The sequence below is a fragment of the Hemitrygon akajei genome, chromosome 14 (assembly GCF_048418815.1).
Source record: "Hemitrygon akajei chromosome 14, sHemAka1.3, whole genome shotgun sequence".
In the NCBI taxonomy this organism is placed as follows: Eukaryota; Metazoa; Chordata; class Chondrichthyes; order Myliobatiformes; family Dasyatidae; genus Hemitrygon; species Hemitrygon akajei.
In genome coordinates, this window is record NC_133137.1 from 3,281,322 (window position 1) to 3,296,719 (window position 15,398).

The 15,398-nt window shown below is 43.4% G+C and overlaps 1 protein-coding gene across 1 annotated transcript in view; it reads left to right on the forward strand.

The window, feature by feature from the left end:
* The first annotated feature begins 11,909 nt into the window (after positions 1-11,909).
* Positions 11,910-15,398, forward strand: part of LOC140738228 (uncharacterized) — a 74,312-nt gene continuing 70,823 nt past the window's right edge. The window contains exon 1 of the mRNA XM_073065353.1: positions 11,910-11,963. The gene's annotated coding sequence lies outside the window, so the exon portion shown is untranslated. The remainder of the gene's footprint in view (positions 11,964-15,398) is intronic.

Here is a 15,398-nt window from a genome sequence, read left to right on the forward strand (position 1 = left end):
TTCTCTCCCCTCACTCTCTTCTCCCCTGTACATTTCTTTGTTTTCCTTCCCTCTCTCACCTCCTTCGCCCCCTCCCTTCCTCTCTCTCTCCCCTACCTTCCCATCCTCTCTACCACTCACCCTCATTTCCTCTCACTTTCACCTTCCCTCCCTCCGCTACAATCGGCGCTAAAATTCCCGCCTCGCTTCTTCCGACGTGTACTGTCACTTAGTAACCATGACCGCACTTGTCAATCAAGCAGGCAGTGACTTCCGGCGTGTGCTGGTTACTAGGCGACAGTTGACTGGATGCTGTCAATCTCCCGGTGCAGCCACACGGAGAGCGGGTTCCCGGAGATACCGCTTGCGGTTAATTTGCAAAACTTCGTAAAATTGTAAATGGACACAATTCCAACCGGTTAGTGTTTAATAACATGTCTACAAGCAATGCAATAAATAATGTATTAATAGAAAATAGAATGTATTTTTACATTCTGTAAGCCGGGGGTCCATTCAATTTGTCGTAATTTAATTCTAGAATGTTAAAACACATTAATCATTATTGTTCTAGTCTTAACACCGTGAAACTTGTTAACTAGGTTAAAGCAGCGAGCTAGTCGGTTGTGGTATTGACTCGGGCACAATCCGTGCAGTCGAGTCACTGCAGCGTCCTGCCGGTTTAAATGCTGAATTCGGGTTGTTGGGAATCTGGTTCCGCAGCCCGGTGACCCCGCAATTTCAGGACCGATTCGGCTGATGGTTGGGTGAAAACAGTTGGGGGATGGGGGTATAATTTGGGAGGCGTTGGGTCTTCCCGACTTTGTTCATGTCCGCAGATGTCACGGTTTGAAGTAAAAACGGGTCGCTCCCTGCCTGTCGGCCGCTTTCACATGTACTGGCAGCCTGTGGGATACGATGAGGGGTAGGGTCAGACAGAATAGGAAACAGGGTCAGGAGTGAGGGGCAAGGGCTGATAGAGTAGGATACAGGGTCAGAGGGTGAGGGGCGGGTTCAGACAGAGGGGGAGGTGTGTGGTCATTGCGGACAGGGTCTGGGGACGAGCTGAGGGGTCAGAGGTTGTTGGGAGCATGGGTGAAGGGACTGAGTGATTGTTTCCTATCTGGGAACACAGCCCCAGGCCGTGTATTGAATCAATCAATAGGGAACAACATCCACATCTCACGCGTTTGAATAACAAAGTGCATCACTACTCTCACACAGCATACTTTTAAAAGGAAAACTAGAACATACAATATTTTTAGATTAGTTTATTATCATGTAATTTCCTTGTTTTAATGAAGCTCACAGAGTGAGAAACGAACGTGCACAGATTGCGGTGTCCACTGAAAAAGGCAAAAATAAAAATCTAGAATTCTTGGATAAGCACTCTTGTCTCCTTTAGCCTGTAGTGTCTCGGAGATTCATGCATAACCTTCACCCCCGGGACATCAAGGACCTCTCCCCATTTGCTTCAGACGTGAGCTCTTTGCCTGACCTCAGCTGTGCTGGAGTAGGATTGGTCTGTAACAAAACCCAGCGGTGATTTATGGTGAGTTAAATCATGTCTTAGTGACCAGGGTGAAGGCATTTGCCCTCTGCACTTCCACCTCCACACTTTGAAATGATGACTCGGTTTCTCAGCTTGTTCAGGATAAATCCGCAATATCATCAAATGCGGTTAGTGTCAGGAACGATGGCTGATAAATCTTTCCACAATCTCCGCAAATGCTCTCACCGTTTAACAATTGACATTAATCTGTGATACTAAGTTCTTACTTCAAGAATTAAATACATCTTTGTTTTATTTTTATCATCTGTAATTCCAGGTTTTGTTCTCAGGCTTGTCAATTTCTGTAAATTTGCAGGAAGTAAAAATGTAGTATTTATTGATGCCACTAATATCTTTGGTGATCCACAGTTCTGTAAAGTACTTAATGTAATAAAACGCTTCAAGCAGGAGTGGTGAACAGATGTTGGGGATGTGTGAAGGAATTCCAGGGCTTGTGCACTGGATAGAGCAGGCTTGGCTGCTGGTGGTGGGGCAAAGGAGATGGGGGTGGACAAGAGGCCAAGACGGTGTGGCGCTGAGTTCCCGGAGGGTCGCTGGTCCGCTGATATAGGAGAGCTTGTGGCCTGAAATCTCAAGGTGGTTCTCAAGAGTTCTGAGATGTCCAGTCAATGGGAGCTCTTGGACGGTCAGTGCTCTGACGTGGGATGGGGACGGGGATGTAGTTTGGTGGTCTAGAGATCTTGGACGGTCAGTGCTCTGACGTGGGGTGGGGACGAGGATGTGGTTTGGTGGTCTAGAGATCTTGGACGGTCAGTGGTCTGGAGGAAGGTGAGGCCAGGGCAGGATTTGAACACACGAAGGAGAATACAAGACTGTAGGATCACAAGTGGAGGGATGTAGGTGCGATGGTGTGATCACTTGAGTTGAGTACGATGTTCTCCATTAGACATTGGAGCAGAATTCGGCCTTTCACTCTGCTTTGCCATTCCAGCCTGGCTTACTTATCATCCCTTTCAACCACATTCTGGGGCTGCACCCTCTGGTCCTCGACTCCCCATGTAGAAAACATCCTCTCCACATCCACTCTATCTGGGCCTTTCAATATTCAGTCAAGTTCAAAAAAATACCTCTCATTCTTCTCAACTCGAGTAAGTACAGGTCCAAAGACATCAAACACTCCTCAAGTCTTAATCCTGTATTTTCTGGGATCATTCTCGTGAACCTCCTCTGGATCCTCTCCAATGCCAGCACATCCTTTCTTAGGTAAGGGGCCCAGAACTTCTCATAATATTCCATGTGGTCCGACTAATGCCTCATAATGTCGCAGCATTACACCCCTGTTCTCTAAGGGCTTGTTTATTAGCGGGTTCTCTGGTGACTGTAGAGGTCGATCCAGGATACTCATAATCTGTGTAGTGTGGGTGAGGGTCAGAGTGGGTGAGAGTCAGAGTGGGTGAGGGTCAGAGTGGGTAAGGGTCAGTGTGGGTGAGGGTCAGAGTGGGTGAGGGTCAGTGTGGGTAAGGGTCAGTGTGGGTGAGGGTCAGAGTGGGTGAGGGTCAGTGTGGGTGAGGGTCAGTGTGGGTAAGGCTCAGAGTGGGTAAGGGTCAGTGTGGGTGAGGGTCAGTGTGGGTAAGGGTCAGTGTGGGTGAGGGTCAGTGTGGGTGAGGGTCAGTGTGGGTAAGGGTCAGTGTGGGTAAGGGTCAGTGTGGGTGAGGGTCAGTGTGGGTGTGGTTGTAGTTAGTGGACTGGGTCTTTTGGTTGTTCACTCTCTCCTTTTGTAGCTGCCATTTGTTCTCATCAGAGGAATGTAGGTACAGTACTCATAGGTTAAACATTGACTGTTTACTCTTTTCCTAGATGCTGCCTGGCCTGCTGAGTTCCTCCAGCAGTCTGTGTGTGTGTTGCTCCGATTTCCAGCATCTGCAGATTTTCTCGTTTTAAGCTATAAATCTTTATTTTCCTGTAAATGCCTGCAAAAATGAATTACAAGTATATGGTGACAGACAGCGTATGTACTTAGTTAATAAATGTACTTTGAAGTAGAACATGGTTGTAAATATTAATTTCCTGTACAATATACTGTATGCCACAAATTATTTCGTTTCCATATGTAAAATTATTTTTTCTAGGAGAAATTAATTTCAAAGTCACTTCGTGACTAATGTTCGAGGCTGTTTCTACTGGAACCTGTGGACAATTCATCAGCTCGTCTCCCAGTGGCCCGGGATAACCAGAAGGGTCTCAGTTTTCACGCCTGCGTTCTTTTGTATCGCGTCCTGCGTGCAACTTTCTTTTGAAGTCGTCGCTTTAGAAACTAAACGGAGAGCAGAGAAATTGTTTGTCGTTGACCCAAGAATGAGGTCAGATTTTGCAGAGTTTTATGGTACAGGTTACCAGGGCAACGGCCATTCTAGCTAGAAGCCAGGAAGTTACTTACCGGTTCGTTAGATTTCAGTTTGCTTTACATTGAACAGGTGCTGAGGACAACCTGTCTAGTCCCAGCCAAATTGTAACAGATTCCTGCCATGTAACTGCAGTCGTCATAATTTTTAACGAATTCACGCAAATTGTGCTCTTTGGAAATCTGCATATGGTGTTATGTGGCACAATTAGTTTGAGTAGTTTCAGTGGCGTGAGGACCCTCTCATTCACGTGGCAGTCAAAGAAACGACAGAGATGCAACTTTCTTCCCGTTTGTGGGTGTCTCCGCTCCTGTGAGTGAAATATTCTTTTCGTCCTTTGGTCAGTTTATGCTGTTAGCCGGCTCTTTACTCGGGAGTGAAACCCACCCAGGTGCCAGTAGTCCGCAGGGTCAATCTGATGAGCGTGATCCAGCTTTCTTTTTGCAGTCGAGGGCCGGGCCGCCGTCCGCTTGGCTCACGCAGAAATCCACGGCCTCGTTTTACATACCTTCACAGCTCTCACTCCTGTCTCAGGACCACCCTAGGGTGCTGTTTCTGAGCACACTGCCAGCATTGGGGGAGGGGTGTTGGAAGTGGAGGGTCACTGATACTCGGTGCTGTAAGTGAGCTTCTCCGCCCACACGGCGGGAGAATTGGGAGGTAACGCTGCGCCTTGTTTCAAGGAAGGCGGCATGGACTAGCCAGGGAACCTCCTGGTCGATAAGCGTGACGTCCGTGGTGGAAAAGTTACTGTAGGGGATTCTGAGAGTCGGGCAGGATCTACCAGAAGGCTGGCTCGGAATAGTCCAAATGGATTTGTGTGAGAGACATTGTGTCTTCCAAATTTGATTGAACTTTTGTTTGAATACGTAACCAAGAGGGTTGACGAATTATGTAATATTACGTGCAGTTTTAGTCACTTACCTGCAGAAAATATATCAATAAAATTGGAAGAGTGCAGTGAAAATTTACAATATCGTTGCCGGGACTTGAGGACCTGAGTTATAAAGAAAGGCTGAATAGGTTAGGACTTCGTTCCCTAGACTTGAGCATAGGAGAATGAGAAGATACTTGCTAGAGCTATGCAAAATCATGAGAGTTATAGATAGAGTAAATGCAAGCAGGCTTTTTCCACTGAGGTTTTAGAACTAGAACTCATAGGTTAAGACAGATTTCCCAACCTTTTTTAGCCCCATGCCCCCCAAAGCACCTTCATACTTGCCAACACCCCTCTTAGGCACAATATACTTCCCATAGTGTAAAACATGTTTACCATATGCTAACATGAGACACATGATTCTGCTTTAAATTTTTATTTGTCTTTAAACCTAGCCTACACAGCGCCTGTGGGCTGTACAGCAGCTTGGATATCAATGTGATCCTTGACCTTGATGGTTTTTGGCAAGAGAAATATCTGGTTCAAGTTGTGACATCAAAAGCCTTGAGTCCCCACGGGTAACAATGTCCTAGCGGCTTCTGCTTTTGTGAGTATGTGGTTCACTGCACTCAAGCCTCTTTCAACAAGGTAGCAGGATGGAAATGCAATGAAGAGCAGTTTGTCTCTTTTCCAAAAACTTTTCATATGATGGTGCAGCCACATGCCACAAAAGCCGACTATTTTAAAAATAATTTTTGCTTAGTCATCATTCTGAATTTCAATAATTTCTTCTTGCAAGCTCTCTTCCTGTTCTTCCACCTTGCAAAGAAATCAGTTAATTACCCAGTGCAGAATTTCCAGACCATTCAAATCCTTGAATCAATTCTGAAAATCCTTCTTCAGTGGCTGTGGGTGTAAGCGGTACTCTTGCAAATCACCATCTGTGAAAGAGAGTGCCATACATTCCCTCCAGGGAAACTGTGAGAACATTCTTCTCCCAGTGTTTTGCTTATATATTTCCAGTTTTCTGATAAAAGTGGACAGTGCACTTTTTCCCTGGATTAAATTGAGATTCTGGCCCTGCAGTTTCATATTTAGAATGTTAATTTTGTCGTACAGATTGACTAGGTAAGCCACATCTCCATGTAGAAGTTCAATCTTGTTTCCTGCGCTCTTGGCAACTTTGAGCAAAAGTTCAACTACAGTGTCAAAGATCAAAGGAATGTTTTAGGTGGCAGTCTTTTGACAGCCAACACACTTCAGTGTGAAGAAGCAAGTGTTCAAACTCTTCATCCCTATCTGGCATCACTGGCAAAATATTCTGCTATTTAATGGTTGAGATTTAATTTTGTTGATGGCAGATATTACAAGAGTCATGCTTGAAAAAGTCACTGGCTAAGGTTTTTGGCTATGAGATGTTGATGATGAATTACACAATGGATTGCAAACAGACTTGGAATTTCTTTTTTCATAAACGCCACTGAACCAGCATGGCGACCTGTCAGATATGGTGCTCTATTTGTTGCTCAAGAAGTCATGTTTCTAATCGGAATACTTCTATGCTCAATATACATTTGAGCTTGTAGATTGATTCTCCATTGATATTTGTTTTTAATTTTTTTACCAAAAAAATCTCTTCATAAACTTTTCCATTTTTGATAAACCGTACACATGCCATTAGCAATGCCTCGTTGTCTCGCACAGTTGATTCATCCATTTGCATTCCAAATTCTGTTTCTTGTAGCTCTGTGCATAGTTGATACTCAATGTCTTCACTCATTTCGTGAATATGACCAGCTACAGAGTTATTACTCAGAGGAATTGATTTTAAAATACTGGTATCCATTTTGAGAACAGTGCTGAGTACTTCTGATACAGCAGGCATTATTAATCTTTCGCCAATTGTATGAGATTTCCACACTTTGCTATCATTTAGGAAATGTTATAAGAAGCAATGAGACCACTATCAAGGTCATTTTTAGCTTTCTTGGCAAATGACTCACGTGTGCAATGCTTCTCAAATGCTTCTTTCATCTTCTGGAACTGAGTAATACCATAAGTGGCCTTTTCAGGGTGTCTTTTACAGAAATGTTCTTCATGGTTTCATGGCTTTGTTAGTACAGTATTACAAATAAGACACCTGGGGCGTCACTGATCTGATGTGAACAGAATACAACCATACTCCTGGTATGTAACATTGTACTGATACACTTACTGTAGTTCCTGTTTCTTAGCAAGATTAAAATTCAAGGCTTCATGACCTTCAGACTTGCAGAGGTCGCACTGTACATATTTATCCGTCATTAAAGGGGCTAAATTAAAATAAAAAATTAGCACAAATTGAGATTGCCAGTCGGATGTTGACGACGGTAATGGGTTGACACGGTCAGTCAGGTCTCATGCCTCAAGTCAGGGTGTTGCTTACCCTCCCCCTCCCAAGTATATTGAATACCCCCTGATGACTTATTTCTCCTAACACTCCTTTAGGACACGTAACCCCCGTTGGGAATCACTGGGTTAAGGTGATGTCACATTTTAACTGGACTCTTGACGAGGGACTTTTCCACACAATATTTCAATCAGTCAATCAATAAACAAACTTGCACTCGTTCCTTAATCACACTTTATTTAGACCATAAGACATCAGAGCAGAATTAGGCCATTTGGCCCATCGAGTCTGCTGTGCCATTTAATCATGGCTGTTTCTTTTTTTCCCCTCAGCCTCACTCCCTGGCCTCTTCCCTGTAACCTTTGATGCCATGTCCAATCAAGAACCTATCACTCTCTCCCTTAAATACACCCAACGATCTGGCTTTCACAACTGCCTGTGGCAACAAATTCCACAAATTCACCACCCTCTGGCTAAAGAAATTTCTCCTCATCTCAGTTTTAAATGGACACCCCTCTATCCTGAGGCTGTGCCCTCTTGTCCTAGACTCCCCCACCATGGGAAACATCCTTTCCACATCTACTCTGTCTAGGCCTTTCAACATTCGAAAGATTTCGATAAGATTCCCCCTCATCCTTCTAAATTCCATTGAGTACAGACCCAGAGCTATCAAACATTCCACATATGATAACCCTTTCATTCCCAGAATCATCCTTGTGAACCTCCACTGAACCCTCCAATGCCAGCACATCTTTTCCTAGATGAGGGGCCCAAAACTGTTCACAGTACTCAAGGTGAGGTCTCACCAGTGTCTTATAAAGCCTCAGCATCACATCACTGCTTTTGTATTCAAGACCTTTTGAAATTAATGATAACATTGCATTTGCCTTCCTCACCACTGACTCAACATGCAAGTAAACCTTTGGGGTGTTCTGCACAAGGACTCCCAAATCCCCTTGCACCTCAGATTTTTGGATTTTTCCCCATTTAGAAAATAGTCTGTATATTTATTTCTACTACCAAAGACCATGCATTTTCCAACATTATATTTCATTTGCCACATTCTTGCCCATTCTCCTAATCTGTCTTAATGCTTCCGCATCCTACCTGTTTCCTAAACACTAACTGCCCCTCCACCAATCTTCATATCATCTACAAACTTGGCAACAAAGCCATCTATCAATCCCTAAATCACTGATACACAGCATAAAAATAAGTGTTCCCAACACCGACCCCTGCAGAACACCATTAGTCACTGGCAGCCAAACAGAAAAGCATCCTTTTATTTCCACTTGCTGCCCCCTATCAATCAGCCATTGCTCTAACCATGCCAGTTATTATCCTGTAATACCATGGGCACTCAACTTGGTAAGCAGCCTCATGTGTGGCACCTTGTCAAAGGCCTTCTGAAAGTCCAAATATACAACATCCACTGCATCCCCTTTATTGTACTTGTAATCTCCTCAAAAAATTCCAACATGTTTGTCAGGCAGGATTTTCCCTTAAGGAAACCATGTGGACTTTGTTCTATATTGTCCTGTGTCACCAAGTACTCCATCACCTCATCCTTAACAATTGACTGTAACATCTTCCCAACCACTGAGGTCAGGCTAACTGGTCTAAAATTTCCTTTCAGCTGCCTTCCTCCTTTCTTAAAGAGTGGAGTGACATTTGCAATTTTCCAGTCTTCTGGCACCATGCTCGAGTCCAATGATTTTTGAAAGATTATTACTAATGCCTCTACCATTTCTACTGCTACCTCTTTCAGAACCCTAGGGTGCAGTTCATCTAGTCTGGGTGAATTATGTACCCTTAGGTCTGTCAGCTTTTTAAGCACCTTCTCCCTTGTGATAGTAATTACACTCACTTCTCTTCCCTCACACCCTTTAACATCTGGTACTTTGCTAATATCTTCCACAGTTAAGACTGGTGCAAAGTACCCATTTAGTTCATCTACCATCTCCTTATCCCCTGTTATTATTTCTCTGGCCTCATTTTCTAGGAGTCCTATATCCACTCTCACTTCTCTTTTATTATCTTTTACTAAACACTTTGATATTATTTACTAGCTTGCTTTCATATTTCATCTTTTCCCTTCTAATGATTCTTCTAGTTGCTTTCTGTAGGTTTTTAAAAGCTTCCTAATCCTCTATCTTCCCACTAATTTTTGCTTTGTTATTCTTTTGCTTTTACATTAGCTTTGACTTCCCTTGTCTGGTACAGTTGTATTATTTTGCCATTTGAGAATTTCTTTGTTTTTGGAATACATCTATCCTGCAGTTTTCTCTGAAACTCATGCCATTACTACTCTGCTGTCTTCCCTGCCAGCATCTCCTAATTTACTTTGCCCAGCTCCTCTCTCATACCACTGTAATTTCCCTTACTCCACTGAAATACAGTTACATCAGACTTTACTTTCTCCCTATCAAATTACAATTTGAACTCAGTTATATTGTGATCACTGCCTCCTAAGGGTTCTTTTACTTTAAGCTCCCTAATCAATTCTGGTTCATTACATAACACACAATCCAGTATATCTGATCTTTTAGCAGCCTCAATGACAAACTGCTCTAAAAAGCCGTTTTGTAGGCATTCAACAAACTCACTCTCTGGAGATCCATTACCAACCTGATTTTCCTAGCCAACTTACATGTTAAAATCTCCCATGACTATTGCCCTTTAGACATGCCTTTTCTATTTCCCGTTGAATTCTTTGGTCAATTTACTATTGCACAAGAACAGCCTGGCTCCTGCAGCCACTCTGCTCTGAAATTTGAACAAATAAATTTTATTTTTACACAGAAATTGTTAGTTGTAGACAAATATTGAACCAAAATCTTTGATCCAACATCATCCAAAGTGTCTGTGCTGTTTGGTTAGCACACATTTTAACTGTTATTTTACTGCAATTCCCACAAATGGTGGAAGTTGAAATTGTTAGAAGAACCTGAGGGGGACGTCTTTGCTCAGAGGTTGGAGAGCGTGGAACGAGCTGCCGGCGGCGGATTTCAACATTTAAGATAAATACTTGGATGGAAAGGGTGTAGAACAGGCAGGACCAGGACCGGGCAGAATAATAGTTCAACACCAACTAGATGGACCGAACGGCCTGTTTCCTAGCAGTGATGCTCTATGACATTGTCTACTTGTAGCGGATGGTTGGTCACGTGGGTGAAGGGGCTAGCTGATTGGACGGAACATTGTGGAGAGTCTTTGGAGGGTGTTGCTGACCAGTGGTGTGGGTGCTGGAATTTAGACAACAACGGTTACAACACCGACACCAACATTACGCGCCGCCGTCCATGGGGACTCGCTGAGGAGGAAGACCGTGATCTCCCGCAACAACTAGTCGGTGAGAGGCTACTAGGGCTCCTTCCTGTTGAAGGTGTACTGGCCACTTGTTCGTTCTCGGGAAAACCATCACTGCCCCTCACCTTCTAGAGAGCCAATGGCTCTGACGGGTAGATTCAGGGAGGTCAGTAAACGGTACAGTGGCACCATCCACTTGGCACTTGAGCCACTGTCCGCTTAACGCTGGAACTGGGCACTGCGTTCTGCTAATCCGGCCCTCGGGATGTTCAGCTGCACCTCCTTTCCATTTACTGGGGTCCCAGTTCCTACCAAGTTATCTATCTCCTGTTTCCCTATTAACCCCCCAGGTTCATTGGGGGAAAAAAATAATCAACTGTGTAATTGTGTATTTACAAAGACGAATTAAATGCGTGTCAGAATAACATCCGGTAGTCCAAAAAATCTGCCAGTCTATTCAAGTTGAAGTCCCGGCTATGCTGGATACTGGAGTTTAACTGGCATTCCTTGAATAAAGCCCACTTCTTTCTCTCTCTCTCTCTCTCTCCCTCTCCCTCCATGAGGGCTGCCTTTTTGCTGAGTATTTCAACCGCCCTCTTTATTTATCAACCTCATACTTGCAGGCTCTGTTGATTTGCTTTATATTTTGGAGAGTTACACTGCCTGTAACGTGTGGTCGAGCGGCAGCTCTTGCTGGTACTGGGCCGCAGTGTAAGAAGGAAATCCATCAGACTAAACCTGTGTGTCTGTTAGTAAGTTTTTCATTGTACCTGTACCCCACTGTACCTGTTCACGTGACAATGAACTCTGCTTCCTATCCCATTCTTGTGCCTTTTGCTTGTAAAAATGGCTCGCTGAGCCCCTCCAGTGGCAGTAGTGGAGTACTACATCACCATGGATTGACTGCAGATTCAGGTTTACTTATTCTCACTTAACAGCCGACACGTCCAAGGATGTGCTGGGGCAGCAGCATAGCGTGCCCACAATGCTCAGCAGTAAAACACAGAACACAACAAAACAACATACAGTTCTCTAACTCCTAGACAGTCTGTCTCTGGTCTTCATCCCCCAGCAGACACGTGGAGTCAGACTTCCCCAGCAGACTCTCCTGATTCAAATAAAATGTTTCAGAGTTTATCAAAGTTTGATTCAAATTGAATCTAAATTTACATATTTGCAAACTTACGCATTAAGTCCTCTAACGTCTTAATTCAAGCTTACATCTCTAACAAAGTTTGCTGACGACCCACTGTTGTTGGCTGAATCAAAGGTGATGAATCAGCATATAGGAGGGAGACTGAAAATCTGGCTGAGCAGTACAACAACAACAGCCTCTCACTCAATGTCAGCAAGACCAAGGAGCTTATTGTTAAATTCAGAAGGAGGAAACCAGAGGTCCACGAGTCAATCCTCATTGGAGGATCAGAGGTGGAGAGGGTCAGTAACTTTAAATTCCTTGGTGTTATTATTTCAGAGGACCTGTACTGGGCCCAGAACGTAAGTGCAGCACCTCTACTTACTTAGGAGTTTGTGGAGATTTAGCATGCCATCTAAAATTTCGACAAACTTATAGAGTTTATGGAGAGTGTATTGACTGACTGCATCACAGCTTGATATGGAAGCACCAACGCCTTGAATAGAAAATCCTACAGGAAGCAGTGGAAACGGCCTAGTCCATCATGGCATATGGGGCTAGTGCAGGGACCCGAGGCTGCGGTAAATGATCGGTTATGGGGGAGCAGGCACGTGAGGCCAAATGGCCTATTCTTTATTCATTTTTTATGTTCAGTGTTGTACCTGGTTTTCTAGAGAGATGGTCGATCAGAAACATTAGCTCTTACCTGTCTGTGGACACTATGGGAAGGAGGTACAGGTGCACTAGTTACCACATCACTCCGTTCAGGAACTGTTACTCCCCTTCAGCTATCAGGCTCCTGAACCAGTGTGGATAACTTCACTCACCTCAACACTGAACTAATTCCACAATCTATGGACTCATTTTCAAGGACTCGGCAACTCATGTTCTCAGTATTATTTATTTATCTATCTATTTATTTCCCCTGTATTTACACTGTTTGTCTTTTGCATATTGGTTGATTGTCAGTCTTCATGTGTAGTTTTTCATTAATTCTGTTGTGTCTCTACTATGAATGCCCGCAAGAAAATGAATCTCAGGATAGCATATGGTGACATATATGTACTTAGATAATACATTTACCTTAAACTTTGACCTGCAGTCTCATTTAGATGTAATCCTGTGTCTACAATATCTGAGTTGCAACCATTGATGGGTGACCTTATGGAGGTCTATAAAATCACGAGAGGCAGGCTTTATAAGTCCTGATGAAGCGTCTCAGCCCGAAACGTTGACTGCTCATTTCAACGGATGCTGCCCGACCTGCTGAGTTCATCCAGCTTGTTTGTACATGTAGGCATTATAAGGCATTGGTCACATTTAAAATGTGGTGAGCAGTTTTAGAGAACATATCTAAGAAAGGCATTGGAGAGAGTACAGAGGAATTTTCTGAGAATGGTCAGCTATGATCAAATGGTGGAGCCTAATGGCCTGTGCCTTATGATATTATTGTCATCAATAAGGTGAACGGCCACAGCGTTTATTCCAGTGTAGGGGGATCTAAAAAAGGAAGATGTGGGTTTTTTAAGGTGAAAGGCAAGGACTGAAAGGGGTAACTTTTCCACATGGTGTGTGTGTATAGAATGCGTTATTGGGGTAAGTAGTGTAGCTGGGTACAATTACATTTCAAAGACATTTAGACAGGTACCTGGAATAGAAAGATTTAGACCAGGGATTCCCAATCTGGGATCCACAGATCCTTTGCTTAATGGTATTGGTCCATGGTGGCATAAAAAAGGTTTGGAACCCCTTTTATGAGTGTTACAAGGGATATGAGTGTTCATGCTTGGTTGTACCTGTTGTGAGATTAACAAGTACACACAGTTTATTTGGTCAAAAACTTGGCTTTCCAATTCAGCTTCAGTTGTCCCAGTGTTAATTCCATAGGAGAAGAGTGCTGACCAGCTGCAGCAGAGTCGCCATCAGTCTCTAACTAACATTGACACAAGGCAGGGGAGGGCTTCAGCAAGCATTAGTCCAAAATCATCCTTCTACACAGAGTCTGAATTTGCTTGTGCACCGTGCCTCAAAAATTTGAAGTAAATTTTAATTTGTCTCCCAAAGGAGTCTGTGCCGTGAGTTCACCAGTTCCATAGAAAGGCAGCATTTTCACAATTTGAATGTGTTCCCTTCCCCACATTGTATACTCCAAACCACCCACTACCAACAGCTTCAAGTGAAGGGGTATCCCCTGTGTTTATGGTTCTGGACGGGATGGAAGAGGTAGCCTTGGTTTTTATGAAGTCATGAAGTTATAGAACAGAGAAATGGGCACTGTAGCCCAACTCAACAATTTGTCTACCTGAGCTGATCTCTTTTTCCTGCATTTCGCTCATATCCCTTGTAAATTTTCCCATTCCAGGTACATGCTGAATGTTTTTGAAACACTGTAACTGTACCAATGTCCAACACTTCTCCTGAAAATGTTTTCTGTTTGCACACCACATTGTATGAAAAACCATGTCCCTCAGGTTCCCTTTGGAGCTCCCTACTCTGGAATAAAGACTGTGCTCATTCATCTTATGGTTTTATAGATCTGTCAGATCACCCCTCAGTACTACAAGTTGAAAATCTCAAGTCTGACATCCCACCATCTGGTATATTTTAAATCTGTAGTATATGTTCATACTAATTCTAACTAAGATCTGTACTAACCTGTGGCAAACTAACTTACCAGTGTAACTTCTGCGATCTTATGGACAGTGTTCTGACTTTAGAGAAATTCAGGTTATGGTCGGTTCTCTGAATCTTTGTATAATCTGGAGAGTGTTTGTACTTAAAAAGAACAGTTCTCTTGCTTAGAGGAAGGTGATTGGGACCAATTTCTGTGGTCCTGCACCTGTTAGATCCCAAGAGTGCTGGACTGAGAGTTTCTACCTGTACTATGGAAGTAGATGCAGTATATTGGACCTTTTGGATGATTGAGTCTTGTCATTATCCTACTTTGGCATATTAACAGCAACACGAGCAGTCAGTAGGACCTTATTGGAATAACATGTTCTCATTTTAGTGTTCAGTACTGGGGCTTGTTAATAAACTCTGATATTTGTTGCTGGTCAAAGTAAATTTATTATTCAAATATGTATATGTCACCATAAACTACGTGGAGATTAATTTCTTGCAGACTTTTACAGGAAAATAAAGATTTAAGACCATAAAACGGTAAGACATAGAAACAGAGTTAGCCCATTTGGCCCATCGATTCTGTTCTGTCATTTCATCATGATCAATCTATTATCCCTCTCAACTCCTTCCCCTTTGACACCCTTCACTTAACTATACCCAGTGACTTGGCTTTCATAGCCATCTGTGATAATGAATTCCACTGTCGCACCACCCTCTAGCTAAAGAAGTTCTTCCTGGTCTCTATTTTAAAGGAACATCCTTATATTCTGAGGCTGTGCCCTCTGGTTCTGTACTCTCTGCTATAGGGAATATCCTCTCCACATCCACTCTATTTGGGCCTTTCAGCATGAATGCCAGCTTCTAGCACTTGCTTCGGAGCCCTTCATGGCCACGTGATTCTGGTGCTCTTCTAGCACTTTTTTAAATGCTGTACTGGTGCCGTTCACACATGGAAGGTGCATGGGTCATGACCACATTGGTAGTTGGTTTGCAAAACTTTGTATTCATTGGACTGAAGCAGTGGGTAAACATTGTGCTGCAGGTGATACCATCACTTTTGATGATGGTAGGATCCAAGAAGAGAAGAAGGCTACTTTATCTCTTTGTATTGGAAGCTCTCAGCAATGCTTCTATGTTGAGTACATGGAAATGTTTCTTTTATACATAGAAGA